The 25965-nt window shown below is 35.0% G+C and overlaps 1 protein-coding gene across 3 annotated transcripts in view; it reads right to left on the reverse strand.

The window, feature by feature from the left end:
• The window catches only part of LOC129774885 (inverted formin-2), a 215366-nt gene extending 202577 nt beyond the window's left edge, over window positions 1-12789 (reverse strand). For 2 of the 3 annotated variants that reach the window (XM_055778931.1, XM_055778929.1), the window contains exon 1: window positions 12360-12789. The gene's annotated coding sequence lies outside the window, so the exon portion shown is untranslated. Of the gene's footprint in view, window positions 1-7954; window positions 8091-12359 lie in introns of all 3 variants that reach the window. The other variant, XM_055778930.1, reaches the window with a different exon arrangement.
• Window positions 12790-25965: the final 13176 nt, after the last annotated feature.

A 25965-nucleotide genomic window follows, 5' to 3' on the forward strand; every position in this document is an offset into this window, starting at 1 on the left:
ACCTGATGCGTTTTGGCAGGTTCGTACAACACTCCCAACACATCGAGGCAAAATCTTCAAACCAACCAGGTCATGGTCGCAACCGAGAGGGACACAACAGAAACCGAACATAACCAATCGAAACCCGTTGCATCGATCCGAGTGCCAGAAAAATTCCTCCGCAAAGAGTGTGTTGTGCAATGAAAGAAGAAAGATGAGAAAAAAAATATGGTCATTCCACGCCAATCGTCAATTTCCGACGCTTTGAAGCGTCGACGTCTGGCTCGCGACGCGAAGGTTAATTGCGCCAAAATAAGAGGTTGCAGTTAGAGTGTACCCAAAGTGGAAAGTGATTCGATGAACGCGTAAACATCTGAGAGCAAATTCATGAGAGAAAAAAAAATAATACAAAGCAAAACGATCCGACGAAGTACATGGCCCGATAATGATTATTAATTTTCTCCGCGCGCTGCTTTGAAAGGGCCTCGAGGTCGAAACATTTTTTGGAGCCCATCACGCAAAAATGTGGCGATGATCGTCAAAATTTGGTTAACCAATCTGTGGGGGAGCGCTCGCGTCACTAATTTTTGCCCAACGGAGAGGATTAGTGTCAATCGGTTGGCAAAAGGTGACACGATCGGGTGATGTTGAAATCGAGTGTCGTTATTTTCGAATCGGAAGGAAAACAAGTTGATTTTTTGCGCTGCCTCCTCACCCCGGCTGGAAGATGAAATGATTACTTACGCGGAACAGCTCCCAATCTGACAAGAGCAATTAATGCGATGCCAAAACGGCGATTGTGGATTGTGATCGAAATCAAGGATGAAAAACTACTTTTCCGACGCGATAAATGGGACCGGCGGCGAATGATAAAACGACGAAGTGCTTATCTAGTTCTGGTTGTTTTGGGGTAAACAAGTGCAATATATCTTCGCGCTAGGACCGGAAACCGGAACAATTCGTTGGTGATTCCGGATGGCGAAAACCTTGGCAGTGATTATCTGTTTTGACAGAACAAAGGGACTGTGAAGCGATTGTTTTGATGGATGGTTTTCGAAAGTATCGTTTCTAGTAGCGAGTTTCGATTTTGCAGGAGCGATTGAGACGTAATAAGCTGAAAAGAAGCCCATCACTGACGAGCATAGTCTCTTCTGTAGTCCCTAAGAGCATGAAATAGCATAAAAAGTGACGTGATTTAAGGAAAATGCATAGGACCGCCAAAAGATCGGTGACTGATTCATCAATTTCGAAGAGAGAATACTTGTTAGACATTCCTGTGTTGATCATGTATATCATTCCAACAATCCATACCGCGTAAAAAACCGCGTAATAAAACCGTATAAATTCCAAAATAAGCGTTAAAAAAATCGCGCAAATTCGTAAAAATGATCATTTTTGTGTGTCATTTTTACTCCCTTACCTTGATAGAAACAAAGAATCTTTAATTATTTGAACGATTATTTGAAGTAGTTCGCAAATAAGGGGCTGCTTCATCGAAAATTATACTATTCTCGAGTACTTAGAATACGACTGCTCTCTCGACCTTTTGACCACATAAACAATATAAAATTAAGTCACGATACAATTGTCATTTATAGAAAAATTAACAAACAGTTGTTAGATTTCGTGAGCATTTTGGCTCAACACATCATGAAACCGTGGGTTGTGGGTTCTTGTTTCTTTCCTGTTTTACTCTATACTGTACTCAAATACAGGTCGAACTCGATTATACATATATGATTCGATCATATACAATTTTAGACTCGAATTAATCAGGGGAAAATGTAATCCATTATTTTCTCGGTTGCTGGCTTTAGTGATCAATATCTCGGGTAATATTGATCCTTCATTTTCAAGTTTAGACTCGTTGTAAAGGTGACATTTCACACTAAAAAAATCTTTTGCTGTTTTTTTGGTTCCATTCAGTTGTGAGTTACAGGGTGTTAACAGTGGAAGTCAACAAAGAGAAAAATCGGTACATTTTACACTTTTTGTTTAATAAAGCTGATGTTGTGAATGGTGTTGATGTTGCCGATACTGTAACAGTGAAATACGTGCAATTATTTTTTTTAGTTTTAATTTTCGATTATTTGTTTAAATTAAAATTACACTAAATCCAGTTCTCTACAGTCAATAAATAAACCGTTTGAAGCTAGCGTTTAACCAGAAACATCCAGATTTGGCCAACAGAGGAGGTGTTTGGTTCCATCAGGACAACGCAAGGTCACACAACTCCGGGAGTGCGGAGCAAATTTTGTGAGCACATGCCAAAAATGCGGATGAGTTTGGGTATACAGCGCAGACTGAATTATATACAAGTTTTGAATTCTTTTCACTGTATATAAACGAGTCAAAAAAAAAATTTCCTTTGTTTGATTGTTTTTGCATGAACTTTTCGTTTTTTGAAAATAAGAGAGGAATTTGATTTTTGATTCATCCCCTTAAAGTCAGAAAACACTTTTCTCACATAAAAAAAAAATTATCCAGATTCTCTCAGGAGTCGATAGAAGATCATTTTTGATGAAAAAAATCCTTCTACGCATATGTTCGAATTTCAACAATGACAGAGTTAAAAAACTTTTTTTTTTGTTTCGGACTCTGTTGTCTCAAACTGGCTCTACATTAAAAAGTACGCTACGGAAGACGATTCTGATGCTTTCATTTGAAAGATGAGAAAATTTAGTACAGGATATAGTAGTGCAACACCTAAATTAGTAGATTTTAATAACATTTTGGAAGTGAAAAATTTAATAGTTGATAATTTTTCATGTGTCATTATTAATTTTGTCCTAAAAAAAATATTTTAAACTAGATTATTTCTATCAATTAAATTGAAGTTCTTTAATCACTCTACAATTTGATCTTTGACGCCTAACTTTAGCTGCAATATCGATATTAACAATTCCTGGTGAAAATTCAAGCAAAATCTTCAAAAATCACGACATTTACATGTAATAGCCACTTAAACTTCACCTTAACGTTGAAAGGTTACATTTGTTCTTGAAATAAGCCATATTTGAAATATGAAAAAAATATTTTTTTCCAATCTGTATATAATCGAGTCCAGAATTGTATATAATCGAGTCTGTATATAATCGAGTCCGACCTGTATTTGAAAAAAAAATACTAAAGAACGCAGATAACTGATTAGGTCACAAAAGTTGTATTACAGCAATTACAAATGAAATCGATTTTCAAAACTTGTATTTTTGATTCCAATGAAAGTGTGTATTCCGTTTGGGTTGGAGGAAATATGAGTTTTTCACAGCAATAGGGAATTTTTTGACTCAAGCGAAACTTTTGAAAATGGGCGTATCGATTTTAGTAAGAGAAATCTTTGATAATTTATATCTCAAAAACTATGAGTCGTACCGAAATAGTGTCTTAGAAAAAGTTATAGAGTATTGATGATTGAATATGAAAAAAATATACACTGAGAAAATAATTAGTACTCTTTTTTTATTTACAAAATGCAATATCCAAAATACATATTTTTTAATTTTTTTTTAATTTTTTCATACAAAATAGAAGTCATGTAGAAAATTTAAAAAATGGGCCCATGATGGTAAAACTATTTTTGACGAACTTTGTGGAACATCGAATTTTTAGGAATTTCCGAAACTTCGAATTTTTGTATGTTAACTATCGTTTTTAGCCACAAATTATGAATCCTGATGTGATTTAAAATAAAAAAGGTTATTATCAATCTCATTCTAAATGTAGCCATTCTCGAAATATTTAAAAAAATATTTCTAATTTAATGTCTTTTTTAAAGCAAATAATCCCTTTTAATATGTTTGTCGTGTTATACCGTCATGTTCATGAAATTTTATGAATTTGCTTATAATTTCCAACAACTTTTCCAAATACATCATCATGGTTCATTTTTTGACTCAAGCGTAACTTTTGAAAAGGGCGCATCGATTTGAGTAAGAGAAATCTTTGATAATTTATATCTAAAAAAATATGAGTAGTACCGAAATAGTGTGTTAGAAAGAGTTATAGAGTATTGTTGGCTTAATTTGAAAAAAATATACACCGAGAAGAAAAATTATTACTCTTTTTTTATTTACAAAATAAAATTTTAATTTGCGATATAAAAAAATACGTATTTTTTGATATCGCAAATTAAAATTTTATTTTGTAAATAAAAAAAGAGTAATAATTTTTTTTCTCGGTGTATATTTTTTTCAAATTAAGCCAACAATACTCTAGCCTTTTAATGTCTTTTTTAAAGCAAATAATCCCTTTTAATATGTTTGTCGTGTTATACCGTCATGTTCATGAAATTTTATGAATTTGCTTATAATTTCCAAAAACTTTTCCAAATACATCATCATGGTTCATTTTTTGACTCAAGCGTAACTTTTGAAAAGGGCGCATCGATTTGAGTAAGAGAAATCTTTGATAATTTATATCTAAAAAAATATGAGTCGTACCGAAATAGTGTGTTAGAAAGAGTTATACAGTATTGTTGGCTTAATTTGAAAAAAATATACACCGAGAAGAAAAATTATTACTCTTTTTTTATTTACAAAATAAAATTTTAATTTGCGATATCAAAAAATACGTATTTTTTTATATATTTTTTAATTTTTTCATATAAAATAGAAGTCATGTAGAAAAATTAAAAAAATGGGCTCAAGATGGTGAAACTATTTTTGACAAACTTTGTGGAACATCGAATTTTTAGGAATTTTTGAAACTTCGAGTTTTTGTATGTTAGCAGTAATTTTTAATCACAAATTATGAATCCTGATGTTATTAAAAAAAAGGTTATTATCAATCTCCTTCTAAATGTAGCCATTCTCGAGATATTTAAAAAAATATTTGTAATTTATTGTCTTCTTAATAGTAAATAGGCCCATTGAATATCTTTTTTATCTTAATACAAACTTCAATCAATCAAAAAAATTGTTGGAAATTATAAAAAAATTCATAAAACATAATGAACATGACCTTATCACACAACAAACATATTAAAAGAGATTATTCACTATAAAAAAGATTATAAATTAAAAATATTTTTTTAAATACCTCGAGAATGGTTGCATTTAGAAGGAGATTGATAATAACCTTTTTTGTTTTAAATCAAATCAGAATTCATAATTTGAGGCTAAAAACGATTGTTAATATACAAAAATTCAAAGTTTCGAAAATTCCTAAAAATTCGAAGTTTCGAAAATTCCTAAAAATTCGATGTTCCACAGAGTTCGTCAAAAATAGTTTTACCATCTTGGGCCCATTTTTTAAATTTTCTGCACTTCTATTTTGTATGAAATTTTTTTTTAAATTAAAAAATATGTATTTTGGATATTGCAAATTGAATTTTTATTCTGTAAATAAAAAAAGATTACTAATTTTTTTTCTCAGTGCACATTTTCTTCATATTCAATCATCAATACTCTATAACTCTTTCTAAGACACTATTTCGGTATGACTCATAGTTTTTGAGATATAAATTATCAAAGATTTCTCTTATTCAAATCGATACGCCCTTTTCAAAAGTTACGCTTGAGTCAACTTGAGTCAACAAATTCCCAATTGCTGTGGAAAACTCATATTTCCTCTAACCCAAACGGAATACACACTTTCATTCGAATCAAAAATACTCATGTTTTGTCATTTGTCGATTTCATTTGGAATTACTCAAAAAAAAAACTCATAAAAAGTGAGATTTATTAAATTTATTAACATTAACTTCCTTATTAGTATGTATATTTTTTTTTAATGAGAATATTATATTTACACAATTTTATTCACAATTATCGCTTGCTGCAAAAGGGGGTGAAGTCCTCTTTTACAAATGTCACCGAAAGACGAAATCCTACGTTAAGAGGTGCCAAGTCAAAAATATTAACATAAAGCAAGAGGAGCACTTTTGGCATATAACAAGAGGAGCACTATCGTGTTCCCCCTATCCAAAGGGTTAATGCATCCACAACATAGTCCGGACCTGGTACTAAGCGATTACCAACTTTTTCTTGCATTGTAAAACATATTTAGCGATAATAAATTGGGATCAAGAGAAGATTGTAAAAATCTATTGCTAGAGTTTTTCTACAATAAGGACCAAGTCTTCTATGAGAGAGGCATTATAAAGCTACCTTTTAAATGGCAACAAATTTTCTAACAAAACGGTGCGTATTTGACCCAAATCGGACAATCCGAAGCATTTCAAAAAAGAGATTACGAATTTCACCCAAAAATAATGGATTATTTTTCCCAAAACTAATACAAAACAGTTTAATTTATCTTTTTTCAAATATGGCTCATTTCATGGAAAAATATAATATTTCGAAGTTAAGGTGAAAATCAACTGGTTATTAAAAGGACAGCAAGGACAAGACAGTTTTACAATCGTGTTTTTAAAAGATTTCAATTGAAGGTTCACCAGGAATTGTTGAAAATTATATTGTAGTGGAATTAAGAAAGATAGAAGTCGAGTGAGTTAGAGGCGAATGAACTGAAAAGTTTAAACCCTCTTAAAGCCAAAAAAGAAGAAGAAGAATATGTCGGGTGTTAAAGAACAAATTGTAGAGAAGTTAGGAAGCTTCAACAATTATTTTTATTGTGTATTTTAGAAATAAAACCAGTAATAACACTTTAAAATTTTTCGCTTCCAAAATGTTATTTAGATGTACTAATTTAGATGATTTACACATATATCCTATACTTTTGTCTTCTCATCTTTAAAATGGAAGCAACAGCATCCTCTTACGTAGCCTTTTTTCTAAGTTTAATTTTACTAAATTTTACTAAAAAATTAATATTAAAAGCTTTTATACCTCAAAAGAATTGACAGTTTACTCATATTTTCAGCGCCTAGATTCATCGTTTCGGATATTCTTACTATGCTTTACTTTTCGACAACACTCGAACTGACCTTCAAAATGGGCTGAGCAACGTCACGATGAACACTATCTTGTGATATAAACATTTAATCAGACAGCGGATATTTTTTTAGACTAGTAAATAGATTTTCCTGTTAGCACAGATTTTTCGATATTACAGATTTTGGTACAAATTCGAAAGAAAAAGTAAAAAACATTTTTAGCCCTTCCATACGGTCAAGGCTTGGACACATCCCGGGTAATTTTATCAATTTAAAAATAGGAGTTTTATTTAATGTGCCAGCTAAATTTGAGTATAATGTGATAGTGAATATTTGTACCATTTTTGGGTGTCATTTTTACTGCATCACGTTCATAGAAACTAACAATTTTCATAATTTTAGCGATATTAAAATGATATTTTGAAGGCTCACAGTGTCAGTATGTGTGGGGGTGGGAAAAGAGTCTGCAATCAAACAACATTTCACCACCAACATTTACTGCTCTCTAGAACTAAAAATACGATTACTCTCTGGACCTTTCGATCGATTAAATAATGAAAGTAACTCACAATACGATTCAAAATCAAACAGTTTTATGATTTTACGAGCATTTTGGCTCAAAATAGTATGAAACCATGAGTTCTCATTTCTTCGCCTCTTTCATATTAACTTTATATTCAATGCAATTATTGACAACACCATTTTCGTTCACCATTGAGCAATTTGAAGTCAAATCAGTCGGTCGCTGACACGACTTTCTCTGATTTCTCATGGACAATTTTACCAATTACAAAAAATCATTATTTTTTTTCATCGTATGACGAATTTGAATAACGAATGATTTTTTGAAGGGCGTAAGAAGAAACATTGAACTTTTTTTACTGTACTTTTTGGGAAAAAATGGCACTTGAAATACACCTTTAAAAAGTCCTATTCAAAATTTAATTTAATGTTAAAAACTTTTATATACTACTACTTTATGTACTTTATACAGTGGCATCAATTCATAAAATTCGGATGATCATGGCTATGTTTGATGAATGGGGGCTTCAGATTATGAACTGATCGGCTTGTTTACCAAATCAAAACCCTGCCAAAAACTTATGAGGAGTGATCGTATAAATTGTAGATGCAACTTACAGGCAGTATGAATGATTTGAAGAGCGTAAACGAGCAGTATTCTTCGCGTAGAACGAGATATACAATAAAACATGGCGCAGCTTGGTCGAAACCACTCCGAATGGTTTATTTGAGCTGATTGGGAAGTAAAGATGACCTACGAATTAGAAACATGTTGTAATTCATGTGAAATTGACGTTAATTTTGTGAAGGAATGAGGGTTTTCCCATCTGGTTCTATAGTTATGAAACACTAGAATTTTAGTTTTTTTTAGTGTTTCGTGCCTGGACAAAAGTTGGGATGACCAGTCTTATAAATGAAGATAGTTATTGTATTCTGTACTATATACTTCAATTCAACTGACTTCTTGCATATCTATAAAAACTCAGAAAAATGGAGTGGTTCTTTAGTTATGAAACCTAGTGTATTTGTGTCAAAAGGAATGAATCCAGAATGAAACGAAACTTAGGATTATACAAATTATTATTTTTGCTCCAAACTTAGGCCGCAACATTTGACAGCTGGCTGAGCGAGAAATAATTGGATGTCATCCATCAAACATTCCACAAACAAGCTTAGCTGTATCACAATTGACATTATTTTCGGTATATTTAACGGGTTTTTCTATCCAGAAAGGAATTATTTTTTGTTTGTTTACAAAGTGTTCTTTTGGTAATTTTAATGTAGTAACTTTTTTCACGATCTGGAAGTTACATTGAAGCTGAGGAAGGCAAATTGAGAGTAGTGAATTGATCGTTTATGCCGATCATCGAGTCACAACTTGCGAGATCTCATTGAAATAAAATTTATCGAACAATAACATCATAAAACATTACATTGAAAACAAAAATGGGAAAAAATTCTTCCAGGAGATAATTTGAATAACCTTATTGGAAATACATTCGATATTTAAACACATAAAGTGCAGCTTTGGAATTTCACATTCGTTCAAATTATTTAATTATGAATAAGAATATTTTGCATGAGCCATTCATAATAATAATGAATAATTATATTGCAATTATGAAGTAAACTCCACCTGAAAAAAAACCAGCAATTCCAAATGAAATCGTCCTAAAAATGCAGATTTTAAAAACTTGTATTTTTGATTCCAATGAAAGTGTGTATTCCGTTTGGGTTGGAAGAAATATGAGTTTTTCACAGCAATTGGGAATTTTTTGACTCAAGCGTAACTTTTGAAAAGGGCGTATCGATTTGAGTAAGAGAAATCTTTGATAATTTATATCTCAAAAACTATGAGTCGTACCGAAATAGTGTCTTAGAAAGAGTTATAGAGTATTGATGGTTGAATATGAAAAAAAAAATACACTGAGAAAAAAAATTAGTACTCTTTTTTCTATTTACAAAATAAAAATTCAATTTGCAATATCCAAAAAACTTATTTTTTTTTAAATTTTTTCATACAAAATAGAAGTCATGTAGAAAATTCAAAAAATGGGCCCAAGATGGTAAAACTATTTTTGACGAACTTTGTGGAACATCGAATTTTTAGGAATTTTCGAAACTACGAGTTTTTGTATGTTAGCAGTCATTTTTTAATCACAAATTATGAATCCTGATGTTATTTAAAACAAAAAAGGTTATTATCAATCTCCTTCTAAATGTAGCCGTTCTCGAGATATTTTAAAAAATATTTGTAATTTATTGTCTTTTTAATAGTAAATAGGCTCTTTAAATATGTTTGCCGTGTTATACCATCATGTTCATGAGATTTTATGAATTCGCTTATAATTTCCGAATACATCGTTATGGTAAAGACATATGTTTAGGAGTTACGTTACGAAACATTCGAAGACATGTGGGTTAATACAAAACGTAGCGAAACTAAAAAATCTGTTTTATCTTAATACAAACTTCAATCAATCAAAAAAAATATTGGAAATTATAAGAAAATTCATAAAATTTCAAGAACATGACGGTATAACACGACAAACATATTAAAAGGGATTATTTACTATAAAAAAGACAATAAATTAGAAATATTTTTTTAAATATTTCGAGAATGGCTACATTTAGAAGGACATTGATAATAACCTTTTTCATCATCATCAGGATTCTTAATTTGTGGCTAAAAATGATTGTTAACAGACAAAAATTCGAAGTTTCGAAAATTCCTAAAAATTCGATGTTCCACAAAGTTCGTCAAAAATAGTTTTACCATTTTGGGCCCATTTTTTAAATTTTCTGCATGACTTCTATTTTGTATGAAAAAATTTGAAAAAAAATTCGTATTTTGGACATTGCAAATTGAATTTTTATTTTGTAAACAAAAAAAAAGTACTAATTTTTTTTCTCAGTGTACATTTTTTCATATTCAATCATCAATACTCTATAACTCTTTCTAAGACACTATTTCGGTACGACTCATAGTTTTTGAGAAATAAATTATCAAAGATTTCTCTTACTCAAATCGATACGCCCTTTTTAAAAAGTTACGCTTGAGTCAAAAAATTCCCAATTGCTGTGGAAAACTTATATTTCCTCTAACCCAAACGGAATACACACTTTCATTCGAATCAAAAATACTCATGTTTTGTCATTTGTCGATTTCATTTGGAATTGCTCATACTAATTTAGTGACGATGAAATGTGTATTTTTTTCTATTTTATTATACGATAAAATGGTTTTTCTTAAACTACACTTTCGTTTTTTTTTTTCAGCGCAACGAAAATATATTTTCGTTATTATTATTATTTTTGTAACTGAAATTACACTTATTATACTTTTTTGAGCAAAGCAGTACCAAAACTCTGGACAGAATTTGTTCGAATTTCTGGAACTGCATATGAATTTGCTATAATATCAATGATGTTTGAAATATATAGTTAGAAAAATCTTTTGTCGTAGTCTTAGTTTAGAGGAACTTTCGAAAAAAATGATTTTTTTTTCAAATTTTCGATTTTACTTAACATAGAAATAGTGAACGCAGTGTGTCAATCAAATTTCGGGACTGGCAATGAAGGTGAAGTTTTGAACAAGATCTTTTAATATTTGTTAATTTATTCATTCAAAGTAGTTTCCTCCGGCTGCAATACACATGACAATTTGATAGAAATTTATATGCATGCTCTAGTTCATTTTGGCGTTCTACGCCGTTCAGAGGGCCCCAATGTCGTCAAAAAATGTCCTTTTAATTTTGTCTTAGTTTTTGAGAAAGTAGAAAGACCAAATCCGGTGAATTTGTATCCGGATGAATTGGAATGCAGACGCGATTTTGAGCGAAGCACGATCAATGACTTGTGATTCGGCACATAATCGCGTAGAAGGGCCCAACATTCCGGATTGTGAGAATCGAGTCAAACTAGGCGGATTCTGGCAATCAAATGCATCAAAACTCTGAGATAATATTCTCCAGTAACCGTTTAAACCGTTGCTGGTTGCTGAAACGTAGTTTACCTATGTGCCGAAACTTAATTGACACGCTGTATATATTTCATCTCCATGTATTCTTTTATCACGAAACTACTATATTTTTCGCTGAGTGTATTTACATATATAAATTAAAGCTTGAACAGAACCTATTATGTGGAAGAACGAAAGTATTTTCCTACTTCCGTTTATATCTTGATGAAATCCATTTTCGCTTTCCGCCTTCCGTTCTTTTTAAATATCAAACCAAAATTTCCATTATATTACATATGATATGTATGAACAGAGTGCTTCATATGTCTTAAATGGTGTACTCTTCTCATAATTTGTGTTTTCTCCACTAAAATCCGGCCACACCGAAACCATGATTCACATTTCTCCCCCTGAACGACGGACCGTCATTTTTTGTCGGTATTTCATTAATTCACCCTTCTATAATTGTCACACCAAGCCAAAATTTCGCAGCCCGCAATTAACTCCAATTTGATTGCTGGCCACCACCACTAAGCGCGAGTCAGAGCGCGGAATTCGCGCAGACCGCGACCAGGTCTGCTAATGTGGTCGTCGGCTAAGGTGGCTCACATGGTTGCGCGTGGTCCGTCCGGAGGAAAATGTGGGCGTCCTTTTTCTCCTTGATTTTCAAGTTCTTCAATATAACGTGTGTAGATTTTGTTTCTGTTTTTTTCTTTTTCTCTCCACCTATTTGTGTTCACACTCTGGTCACCCGACTTCAAAATTCAACCAAAGTGATCTCGGACGTGTTGCACACAAGCGGCAATAAAATATTAACATGACCACTGAAAAGGTAATTTTTGCACTCCAAAAATACAGGTCCACAAGTTGCACTTGAACCGAGAACTCGCACTTTTTCGTTGTTGCTCACAAGTAAAATTCAAATGAACCCGCTCACAATCAAATTGCATAAATTGTTTGTTTCGCCTTTTCAATTATATTTATCTTTCACTTATATTTGCTTGCGCTCACACATCAAGCATCTTCAGCCTCCCGTTTTGATGGGGGAGATCTCTCACTTACTTTCAATTACTGCTGCACTATTATTGAGTAATCCATGGTTCGTACGCGGTCGCGGTGCACTATTATTTCACACTATCCTACGTCCGGATAACTGCGAACGATGGGGGAGGGGGGAGCTGCCAACCAGGACCCACCGCAGCACCGTGGGCACAAAGCTTGCTCCAAACCCAAACACGCGACGGACGCAATCCACTGAAAGGGTGCCCCGTATCCACTGGACACAATAGTTCTGTATGTCTGTTCGTCTCTTTCAGTTTTTGGATTGCTTCCGTTTTCCGTTCTCGATGGCAGAGCAGAATGAACCCCTCGCATTCATGCGGAGGCACAGCAGATATGTAGAATTAAATCCGATCGCGCAGACGGTTCGAACTGAACTAATAGTAGCTGGCAGACTGGCTCAGCGACTTGGTTTAGCATAAACGGATCGTTTCGATCGTGTGTCGCATTGCTGAATGTCGCGCGAGCACGCGGCTCCACCGTCCGGTGGCCGCTCGACGCTTGCCACTTTGTCGAAGCGCAGCGCGCAAGGAGCTTCACGAAAGCGCACGCGAGGCGTGGATGTATGAGTGTTGCTGCAATTGAGTGCGATTAGGGTGGTTTCGCATGCCAGTGGGGGTTAATGATACTTCAAATTAAAAAAAAAGTTAGTGTTATCAGCGAACATATTGACGCTATAATTATTTGAAAGCATATTAATTGTTCGAATTAGTTAACCAGAAAGATACTCAGACGATTTCCATTTAGCCAAACGTAACAGATATCCAAAAGTCACATAACCCCTAATGTACAATTTAAACAATTTTTGATAGAAAATATTTTTGTATTTACTTCAGGTAAGCAGCGTGAAAATGAATTGTGTAACATTTACCCGAAAGACATTCGTCCGAATTCCTTTTATCTCAATGTAAAAAATACCCGAATGTGACATTCACCCAAATGTAAAATTTACCCAAATACAACATTCACCTAAATGTAGGGTAGGGCGGGGGTAGTTGGTCATAGGGGCAAGCTGGTCAGTGACGATATCTTGAAATCTGAGCGTTCAAAAAATTAGCGATCTATGGATGAAAAATAGCGAATTACTGATGCAATAAAATAAGCAAATTAGTTAAAAGGTTAAAAAATACGAACATGGTGCCGATTTCTCCAAAAATCATTCACTGTTTGCGCATTAAAAAATATGTTCTGAAAATGGCTAATAATAATGAAAAAATCAGTTCTAACGTGAAACAAAGGTTTATTGTATGTATGAGTTTTAAATGTTAATGGAAATCGCTTTCAAAATTATTTTTTTTTACTATTCATGAAAATTCTTTTTCATATGACGAATTTCATGCCAACCCGTCTTAGGAGTCTTAGGAGACCATCTCAGATAGTTGTGAAACGTTGTGGGTCATGAGCGACATGAGCTTGAGCTTGAGCTTGGGTAGACTGTACAATTCGTAGTTGCTCTCCATGATTGACCTGAACCAACCAAATTGCAAAAAGAACACACAGAATGACGCTTGAGACTAGCAAATCTTTCTCGTTGTGCAATTTTCGATGATTCGAGCTTTAAATGGCCAATAACGACACCGGCCACGTCCTTACAGTCACAAGGGGAAGGGAAGGAATGTTAGTATGACATTCGCCGCCCGAAGGCCAGAAGGGTCGCCTCTATAGCATGGTTCCCTAGCGTTTATCATGGAAGGGATAGTTGTTAGTGGGAATGGTTAAGAAAAATCAGGATTCACTGCTGTAAGTGATGTGATTCTAAAAACGTGAACTCTCAACTCAACTCAACTCAACACTCTTTTCGAACCGGTTATGCATTTCGTTATTCATCGTGCGTAGTACATAGATATTTTTCCTGACCTGAGAAGGTCATAAGAAGCCTCTAAAAACTATTGGTCCGGCGAAATATTCCGTTATTTCACGCGCGTTATCTTCATTCAATCCCATTCGTAGCGATAGAGGGTTATATTTAAGAAACCTGAGAAGGTAACCGAGAGAACTCCTCTAAAATTGATCGGCCTGGTGATTCCTTCATTTATCACGCATACGGTTTATAGAACTCCAATCGTGACGGAGTAAAATTTTCTTTGGGAAACCTGAGAAGGTAGCCAAGAGGACTCCTCTATTACCAATCGATCCGGCAATTTCTTCCGTTATTCATCGCTCGTACGCTTTATAGAACTCGTGACGGAAAAGAGTTATCCTTAGGAAACCTGAGAAGGTCACCGAGAGAAATAAAAAATCAGTCGGACCTGTGATACATTCCGTAAACCATCGAGCATATTCTATATCGAATCTTGATTGCAACCGCGGGAAAGACACTGTCGCTACGAAAATCTTAGTCTAAACAACCAATCCGCGACACCAGCTGTTGTCTGCAGCTGTCTAACAAATCTGTTATTCCAGAAACATTCGATGAACAGATAATTTTGAACGGAAAAAAAATCGTACGTCTTCACAATAAACACAATCTGCATCTTCTTTAAACGTGCTCAAATCGTCCGCAAAAATAATAAATTGGTAAATTTAACAACAAATAGTTTATGGTGAAAATTAATTTGGTGTAACTTTCAAAAATTATGGCATCATAACCCTTTTGTTAATGCTCGCCCAACAAATATCCGTTTGATCATTCTAAAATCGAAAGACAATTATACGAATGAATGAATTAATCCATAATCGATTAAACAAAAATTATAGACATCTCTAACTGTAGCACACCTCCGCAGTATGAGCCGAACCTGATATCTAGAAAGAGCGTGAATTTGAAGACTGAACCTGGTTCTCGTTAAAAAAAACCAGGAACCTAAAGTCAGGAACCAATCAATTGCAAACAACTAAAATAGCAAAACATCAAAATGTCCATCGCCATCATGTTTGCTCGTGCTGTTGAGATATCCGACTTAGAGATGGGCAAAACGGTTCATTTCAGTGAGCGGCTCAGAGCCGTGCGCTCAATGAAAAGAGCCGGCTCATTTGAGCGGCTCGGCGGCTCTTTTCAAGAAGCAGTTTATTCGGGTATGGGACGTAAAAAATTAAGCTTGAAACAATAATTAGTGCAGAGAATAGAAAAAATAATATTTCACAGAAGGTTTTCTCATATATATTTCTATTAAAAAAATCTTCATTAAACATTTTGATTTATGAACATTATTTTTTCAATGTTTCCTGACGTAAGTCTACTACGTCTTTCACAACAAACTTGTCCTGCTTTCGAAAAAATTCGCTCACATGGTACTGAAGTCGCCGGAATACATAATATTTTCAAAGCAATTTCGTAGAGCCGCGGATAGATAGATTTCCTTTCCTCCCACCAAAGCAAAGGGTCGCATGTTCTCAGCAAATGTGGCTCCACTAAATATTTCATTCTATAAAGGGGTCTCTTGCTCAAAATAGTCTGGGAATCCCTTATATAGAACATTAATGAGGCTCAAATAAAATCGTGGAGTATATGATGAAACCATAATCCGATGCCGTCTTGGACTTCCATGTTACATAAATATACTAGTCAAGCCCTTTTATTTGATACCCGTATTGATGGGGTCTCGAAAAAAATACATATTTCGCTATTTTGTGATGGCGGCCATTTTGGATTTCAATTTTTCATAAATAACTGTGTTCTACTAGTCAAGTCCTTTCATTTGATACCCATATTGATGGGGTTTTGACATAATTTGTAGTCTGCCATTTTGTAACTGCCGCCATCTTGGATTTCCATTTTACATAAATAACTGTATCCTACTAGTCAAGTCCTTCCATTAGATACCCATATTGATGGGGTTTCGAAAAAAATACATATTTCGCTATATTGTGATGGCGGCCATTTTGGATTTCCATTTTTCATAAATAACTGTGTTCTACTAGTCAAGCCCTTTCATTTGATACCCATATTTATGGGGTTTCAAGAAAATATGTAATCCGCCAACATTTACAAACATACAAACAGCCAAATAAAACCTCTCAAAAAGCAGCATGGGAAACATATATTTCTTGTGGAGGCGATCTGGCGTAGTGGTAACATCCATGCCTCTCACGCTAAAGGTCACGAGTTCAATTCTCACTCCCGACATTCTTCCAAAAATGGAAGTAAAAAGTGACGAACCAGCCAAATGAGTTGAAAATCACTATAATACAGATAATAAAAAAAAAAAAATATATATATATTTCTTCCGCACTGCCGCAGGCCACGGTTCGTCAGAACGAGCATACGATCCGAGATTTTGAGCGTTAATAGCTCCTGAACAACTGAACGAAATGGTATGATAAACACTTTATTCGAAAGATAAAATGTCAACACGTTATATACTTGTTACTTTTCATCCAAAAACTTGTTTCAATAGCCTTAAAATTGCTTTAAAAACAGGCTATTGAAATCACCAATCGGTATATAAGCGAGCGCCGCTCGTAAACCCACTCGGTTATAATTGAATAGCGATTGGAGCATGTTGTCGCTGTTGTGATGAAGCTAACTTCGGTTATCATGAAAGCTCTGATGAACGGTGTCACCAAGAGCCTGTTTGTGCACCTTGGGCCAGAAGGGAATCCATCAGGAGGAGAGTGATGCCACGGTTCCGCTTGAAACATCGGAGCAGCCGCCACACACACATACACGCGCGGAACCCTCGTTGCTATCATCGTTGCTGAAAAATAATCTACCAGTTCCCCTGGGACTTGAAAAATACGTTCATGCGAAAGAGTTTATTTTAATGTTTTCTATCCATACAACACTGCAACCAAATACATTTGGTTTTGTGATTTTTCAATCAATCGCAATTAACAGGAAAGCTTCTGAATATTATTTTTCCCCATCTGTAGATGATTTTCGTATCCAATATTGGATGCATAACATGAAAAACGGAAAATTTTTCACATCGCGAAAATCATGTAATTTTCGAGCGATTATTTGCTTCCTACTCATATAATGCTGCGACCAAATACATATCGTTTTGGATTTTTTAATCAAGTGCGATCAAAATAAACCACGTCTTTCGGAAATTTATTTGAGGTGCAATGAATCTTGAAGAATTCCCGCTCTATGCGCACTGGCAAACGATGTTTACTCAACAATTTCTCAAACGAGAAATGTGTGTTGTGAGACAGGATTAGCGAACGCAAAAACGACAAACGGGAGAAAGAAATGTTTGGAGGTTGAAGAAATTTGGCAGAAAACATCTTCATTTTATCTTTCCAATAATGTGATTATCCTACTACTTCGTTTTGCCAGAAAGAGATTATTAATGCTCAAAGGAGGAATCGAGTCCTCCGAGGAAATTACCCAGCGCAAATTAGAGTCGACTATCGATTGCGGCATTCGTACACAAATAATTTTATAATGCAGTTTCATCAAGGTGATTTCTTCGATATGGGGAAATATTCATTACATCATGTCATGTATTTCATATTTTTCACTATCAAATCCATATCCATGGCCCCTATCGGTATCGAATTATCATCGACACCACGATTTTCGCTAAATGCTCCTTTCAGTTCGGCCTGTAAAAAACTTTTCTGAACTGTAATCCATCAAATTCGAAGCCCTGAAAAGGGCCGTTAATTATATGCTAAGCTCATATAGCACGCTCTCCTTGGATTCGACGGACCAGCTGAATGTCCTTGGGCATGATATGACGCGTTTTGCGTGGATAGCCAACAATATGGTATCTTCGAATAGGCATCTTGCAGCGTCATAATCGCGGAACTTTGAAAGCGCAAATCGGTTTTGAAGTCCTGAGCAATTCCACGAACCAAATGCTGCAAAGGTAAATTGCGGATCAACAATTCGGTCGACTTCTGATAGCGACGAATTTCACGCAAAGTTCCCGGTCGATAGCGATGTGGCTTTTTAAAACACTTCCTGCGACTGGTGCGCTTATCCGAGCTGCTTTCGTGGTGCCCTACCACCGAAAGACTAACGAGCTGTTTGCTTGGTCCCTCAACAAACAAGTCCTCACGATGCGAGAGTAGAGTAAGAAATGAACGAAAGCAAATGAAGCGTGATATTATAAACCATAAAAGTATGAAATGTAAACTCAATTTTTTTTTTTTTTTTAGTCCCACCTCTTTCCCTACATAGGTTTGAGCTGGACGAGTTATCTTGTGGATAATTATATGGAGGAGTTTCTTTGTAATATCAAATCAACCAGTAAGCTAGTTAAAAACAAAAAACGGTCCGGTTGTACCACTGGCATAGATTGTTTATCAAAAGAACAAGTAAGGGCATTATCTAAACGCTAAATATTCCATGGCATGTCAAGAGAATTTCCAATCCGGGAAGACACTTGACCGATCGGGAATCGAACCCAATGCCTATATCAGCATTAGCCATGAATTTACAAGGGATTTCCCGCTTTACTAGATTCCCGAGAACGATCTACTAATGCGATCGCTTTCGAGTCCAGACAGCTGAGCAACCCCGAGCCTAATTCTAGCCGACACTTCAGGCCCAGTAACTCTCCCAAGGCATGTCAAGAGAATTTCCAACCCGGGAAGACCCTTGACCGATCAGGAATTGAACCTAATACCTATGTCAGTACCAGCCTTGAATTTACAAAGGAAATCCCGCTTTACTGGATACCCGACAACGATCTGTTAATCGTTTTCGAGACCAGACAGCTGAGCAAACCTAAGCCTAATTCCAGCCGATACTTCAGGCCCTTCATTCAACCTGGGGTATAATCGCGTCAATCTGAATCTGCAATGAGATCTGCCACAACACAGAAAGATCTCGTCAATCATCTGTCAAAAGGATAAATTTACAAGTATTCCGATTGAGCTATCCCTAGCTTCTTTTCAGTTTCCACTTTCAATCCCTTGGAATGGATCGATCTTATTAAACAAAACAAAAACAAAGAAAAAAAAATAATAAAAACAACATACCATCATCATCATAGTCTAAAGATAAAAAAAAACACACACACATGCACCTACACCTAAAACAGTACTCTATTCATTATGTAATAATGATGACGGTCCCACTTTATTTTCCTACAACGATTTGAGCTGGACGAATTTTCTTTGATAACTATATATATATATATATGGATTTCTTTTATAATACAAACAAAACCAGTATATTAGTTAAGAGCATATACATAGATTGTCACTCGAAAGAGCAAGTAAAGGCATTATATGAACGCTAGATATTCCAAGGCATGTCAAGAGAATTTCCAATCCGGGAAGACCCTTGACCGATCAGGAATCGAACCTAATACCTATATCAATACCAGCTTTGAATTTACAAAGGAAATCCCGCTTTACTGGATACCCGACAACGATCTGTTAATCGTTTTCGAGACCAGACAGCTGAGCAAACCTAAGCCTAATTCCAGCCGATACTTCAGGCCCTTCATTCAAATTGGGGTATAATCGCTTCAATCAGAATCTGCAATGAGATCTGCCACAACACAGAAAGATCTCGTCAATCATCTGTAAAAAAAAGAAAAATTTACAAGAATTCCGGTTGAGCTATCCCTAGCTTGTTCGCAATTTCCACTTTCAATCCCTTAGAATATGATTTTCTTAAAAACAGAATAATTTTTTTAGCCAATGCTCAATGTTAAGCTTCTCTATGCCGTTTTACGTGCACGATGCTCAAACTGTTGTAGACTACACGAAATGTATAAAAAAAAAAAATTAATTAAAAACGAGTACAAACAAATAAAATACCACCATCATCATAGTCTAATGATAAAAAAGACAAAAGCACAAAAAAAAATTAATCCGTTATAGCTTCGTCATCTTACATACTAACATTGATTACACACCAGGTCAAAAATTTAAATCATGTTTCAAAAACTCTTTACAAATACTACGAAACATTCGAAGGCTTGTTGCTGTCTTTGCCTCATTGGGTAAGGTATTATACAGTCGATATCCCTTATAAAAAATTGAATTTTGGGTACACGACATTCGGAAGTTCATGGTTCTGAGGTCGCTTGCTTGTCTTGTATTATATCGATGCATGTCTCTTCCATACATTATAGTGTTTCGTAGGTAATTCGGCGTCATATTATTAGTCATTTTGTATATAAACGTGAGCGTGCAATATTTAATACGCTGACTGACTGACATCCATTGTAGGCATTCTAGCATGAATCTCCGCGGAGTTCGTCGATCACATCTCAATATCAGGCGCATAGCCTTGTTTTGCAACATTTGCATTCTTTGCATCTGTCTCTTATTTGCAAGAAATAGTACAGATGCACAATAATCAAAATGTGGAGCGATCAGCGCTTTGTAGATCGTTATTTTGCTTTCAAAAGTCAAGAAACGATTAATTCTACAAAGCACTTCATATTTTTGAGCTGCCTTCTTTATAGTATAATTAATGTTCTCTTCAAAAAGCAGCGTTTCGTCTAGAATAACGCCAAGATATTTGATTGATGATACTCTTTCTACGGGTTGCCCATCTATACTTATACTTAGATTGCCACTATCAAGACTGCGTGTCGACACTACCATGTATTTCGTTTTACTTATATTTAATTTCAATTTTTTCCATTTTAACCAGTCATCTAAGTTTTGTAGTTCAAGATTCATTTTTCTGTAACAGTCTTGCAATGTATCTGCCACAACAAATATCGCTGTGTCGTCAGCGAACAAATTCACGTCGCTGTCGTTTAACACCTGTTTGATGTCATTGATATAAAGCAAGAAAAGTAACGGCCCCAGAACACTTCCTTGAGGCACACCCAGATTCACTGATCCCGCCGATGATTTACTGTCCCTATAAATAGTGATTTGTGTTCGCCCGCTTAAGTAGCTTTCAAACCACGTCAATACAGGTCCAGTTACATCATAACTGGAAAGTAGTTTTATCAATTTACACCGGTCTACTGTCTCGAAGGCCCTTTTCAAATCAATAAATACCGTCAAAATAACTTTCTTCTCCTCTATAGCCTGTTTCCATTTTAGAAGCAACAAATTAAGAGCCGTTTCACAAGAGTGGTTTTTCCTAAATCCAGACTGTTCATCTACCAGTATTTCATTTTCCGTTATATGTTCCAGAAGTTGATCTTTGACAACGATTTCTAGGATTTTTTCGTACATTGGTAATATATTAACTGGTCTACGGTCTTCTGGTTTGGTCGATTTCGGATTTTTTGGAATCGGTATGACAACGGATTTCTTCCAACTATGTGGGCATTTACCTCGAATCATCGACTCATTTACTATATATAGTAGATTCTCTTTGATTAAATCAAATGCATCTACTAATACCGTTTTATTGATATCGTCAACACCCGCACAGTTTCTTAAATTCATCACAACCTTCCTCAGTGTTTCCATACTGATGGTTCTAAAGCATCTCCATTGTGAAGACAAACTAGGAAAAGCAAGATTTAGTCGATTTGTAGGAGGCACAATACCATTGTGGATTTCCTCCACACTTGACGTGAAAAATTTGTTCAATTTTTCAGCTGTTATGAAATTACATTCTGTATTACCGTCAAATTCAATGTCGATATCTTTACTTCCGCATGGATTACACAAATCTTTTATTTTTTTCCACAGCTTCTTTGGATCATGTTGAACTGCCATTATTTCACTTTGAATTAATTTATTTTTGGAATTCTTTAGTTCACGTACATAAATATTTCTCCATACTTTGTACATGTCCCAATATTTAATACTGTTTGTACGTTTAGCTATTATTAGGTAACGATCCCGTTTTCTTCTGATGGAAGCTAGCGTAGTGGTATACCAAGCTTTGTCTCCGCTCTGTCTTTGTGCTGGAATGCCCGATCCTCTAGGGGTCAATATCTTTTTCATTGAAGAGCAAAGTGCTTCCTCAAGATTTTTTGCCACATCATGAAGAGAGGAGTGTTCTCCAATCGGCATTATTTTGTTCTGTAAAACAGATTCCAATTTGCGTTTCGAATAATTGTTCCAGCACTTATATAACTTGTCCTTTATTTCGATAAACTCAACATCAGAGAAGTTATAGATCATACCAATTGTTTCATGATCCGAGATTTTGCTGTCATGAAGAATCTCGATAACACCATCGTCAAAATTAGTAAAAACTAAATCAATAGTCGTCGAAGTTGTCCTTGTTATTCTGGTGTGATCATTAATTCTCTGTTTGAATCCAGCGGCTTGTGTGATTGCTTTCAATTCATGAGATTTCTTACGTTCGGCCCAATCAATATTAAAATCACCAGTAATGATTATTCTCTTTTGTTCATGAATTTGAATGTGTTGCAGCCACAAATCTTCCAGAAATTCTAAAAAGTCCCTATCGCTACTACTAGGCGAATGGTATATGCCAGCGTATATCCCAGCCATTTTGCATCCTCTGACTTCTACAGCTAGAAACCAATTGTCCCCGTATGTATCATTATAGATTTCTTTAAATTTCATAAGGTTCGAAATGTACATAGATACACCTCCAGTATGTACAGATCTCGACAAGCAATTTACCATTGAATACCCAGCTACATTGAATCCATTTAGATCGGTTGAAACCGTCAAGTGTGTTTCAACCAATATTAGTATTTTCGGTTTTTTGTTGGATACCAAGATTTCAATTTCGTCGAAATGTGTGCGTAATCCTGCCACATTCAGGTAAAGTATATCATATGCTCCTTTCTTGGATGGCTAGATGGAGAAATCCACCTGCCCCTTTTTCCTTTCGTAGTTGCGAAGGAACATAGGGCAGTTAGTACTCCAAGCAAAATGCTTTGTATTTATGTCTAATCTTCGCTCATTTTTAATTTTGGTGCAATTGGAACATTGAATTTCTTCGGATTTACAATCTTTGAATTGATGATTTTTACCGCATTTTGGGCATACACTAAGCTCTGATTTGCAATCGACAATTTTATGGCCATATTCGCAACACTTGAAACATCTAAGAACCATCAACCCATCAACTACCCGACATTTTTCGAAACCACAAAATACTGACTTGGCTTCCATAATTTTATTATATGTATCGCCATCGACTTCTATAATTGCACTGTATTTATTGTATTTCATAGCGTTGTTACTGTAAATTTTTCTCACTTGAAAATGCTTATTTTTATGCAACAAAGGGTTTTGCTTCATCAACGTTATTTTTAAATCATTTTCATTTAATTCCTCGCTAAATCCGATTATTTTAATGGTCGGTTTTAGTGCTTCTGGTATTTTAACCTCGTAGTCCTGACCCAATTTTTTTTCAAAATTATCCTTCAATAACTCTATTGAGTTTTTATCCATAGCAGAGACAACAACAGCGCCATTTTTCCCGTTTCGCAGGCCATTTATATTTAATCCCTTGGGATTAACATTTTCTTTCAAAGCTTGTCTTGTAACATCTGACTCTTGCGTTGTTTTTGGCTTAATGATTAAAACTTTTTCCCTGGTCAAAATTTTGTTTTTTGTACTAGTTTTTTTATCAGCTACACTCTCATTTGTTGTTTTCCTAGCATCTTTCAAAACCGCAGCAAAACTCAATGGAGTTGTATTTTCATTTTGATTAGCTGGCTCGTCACGTCGGCGCTTTTTCGAATTTGAACGCAGATTGTACCGCTGAGGTGTTTCCTCTGCATCTGCGTTAATATCAATATTGTTTTTTAATAGATTACCAATTTCCGTCCGTACTGCCTCTTTGACTTTGAGCTCAAAGTTGTTGGCCAAGTCAACTAAACCTTTCAGCTCATTTATATTACTCAAAATTTTACTGACGGAGTCATCATAGTGATTATTTCCGAAACCATTTTCATGTAACAAGAGACAAGTATCACAAACAAAAACGGCATTTTTTATCAAGTGCTATTAACAGGTGGTTATCGAGTTAGCATTAGCCACTGATGGGCTTCGAGTATCGAGGACAATCTGGAAAAATCTAATCAATGCTGAAAAATAATCTGCCAGTTCCCTGGGAATTGAAAAATACATTTCTTGCGAAAGAGTTTATTTTAATGTTTTCTTACCATATAACACAGCGACCAAATACATTTAATTTTGTAATTTTTCAATCAAGTGTAATTAGCAGGAAAGCTTCTGAAGATCCCCATCAGTAGGATATTTTCGTATCCATAATTAGATGCATAAAACCTTGTACCTCTAGCGTAACGCTCTCGTTTTCGAAGTCCCCCGAATATTCATTTATTCATTCATTCAGAATGGATTCAGATTCAACTTCAAACAAATGATCACTGAATCAACGATAGTCCTACGTCACCATTGCGGTTATACCATAGATATAACCCACTTCCTGTTTTTGAACCGTGGTTCTCGAATGAACGGCTCTTAAATGAACCACGGTTCACAAAAGACCCACGGTTCACAAAAGTCCCACGGTTCACAAAAGACCCACGGCTCATTTAAGAGCCGTTCATTTGAGAGCCGTTCATTCGAGAGCCGCGGCTCATTTTTAATGAACCGTGGGTCGTACGCTCTTCCTGACGAACCGGCTTAAATGAGCGGCTCGTGAGCGCTCGCCCATCTCTAATCCGACTTCACGACACTCGGTGAAAATACGAACTTGCTCTTCACCAGTTTTCAGACATATCAATCTGCGAGCAGAAATTAAATCATTACAGCACCATAACACCATAACACGGAATACCGTTCTGAATCACACCCCGGACAGCCCCACACCTCGGACACTCCGCAACAACAATCATAGATGCCCAATGCCCCGATGATATAACTAAAGGGTTACTCTAAAGAATCAATTGTGATAATATTATAGTTCATCAGGGCATCAAGCATTTCAAGGCACTACTACAGAGTGTCCGAAACATGAAGCCGTCCGAAATACGATTCAGATCGGTACATTGCTCCGGGAAAATATAAAAGAAAGAGAGAAAGAAAGACAGCTTAGTTCTTCATCCTGGTTGCGTCCGTGTAAACGCACACTTCTTCGATGCACTTCGACGCTCGTTCGGAGAATTGCACTACAACACTAGCACAACTTCACACGCACCCGTAACAAGAAAGAACATGAACTTGGAACCTTACGTCTCAGCGTTATGCATTTTTTTTTTTGCACACCAATGCTCTGAGAAAAAAAAACAACGTAGCGAATAAAAAAGACGACTGCATTCGACGAATGCCTGAACGAGACTCTATTAATTTTATCCTCAAAATTCATATTAAACTTGATTTTTTCTATCAATCAAATTAAAGCTCTCTATTCGCTCTACAATTTGTTCTTTGACACCCTTCTATTTATCTTAATTTCGCTACAATATCGATATAAACAATTCCTGGTGAAAATGCAAGCAAAACTTCAAAAATCACGATTTTTATCCCCACGTTGTGGGTGTAGCGACATGGGTCATTTAATCAACTTTGCATACTTGGAATATTCGAAAAAGAATTAGACTACTTTTAGGAAAAAGCTAATTTTTTTCCTTATTTTTAACAAAAATTTATAACTTAAAAACTATGATACCTACAAAATTATTGTCAAAGGATAAAATGTGGGAAATTGTTTAAATTTTCACAAAAAATACCAAAAGTTTTTATGGAAAAAAATTTCGATGACAAAAAAGTTATTTTAAAAATTAAAATTCATTTTTCTCAAAAACGTCAAAAACTGAAATTATTTTGGTTTTCATTAAAAATTATCAAAGAATTTTTTGGAAAAGAATTCCATTGAAAAAAAAATATTTTTAAA

Source organism: Toxorhynchites rutilus, chromosome 3 (assembly GCF_029784135.1).
Source record: "Toxorhynchites rutilus septentrionalis strain SRP chromosome 3, ASM2978413v1, whole genome shotgun sequence".
Lineage (NCBI taxonomy): Eukaryota > Metazoa > Arthropoda > Insecta > Diptera > Culicidae > Toxorhynchites > Toxorhynchites rutilus.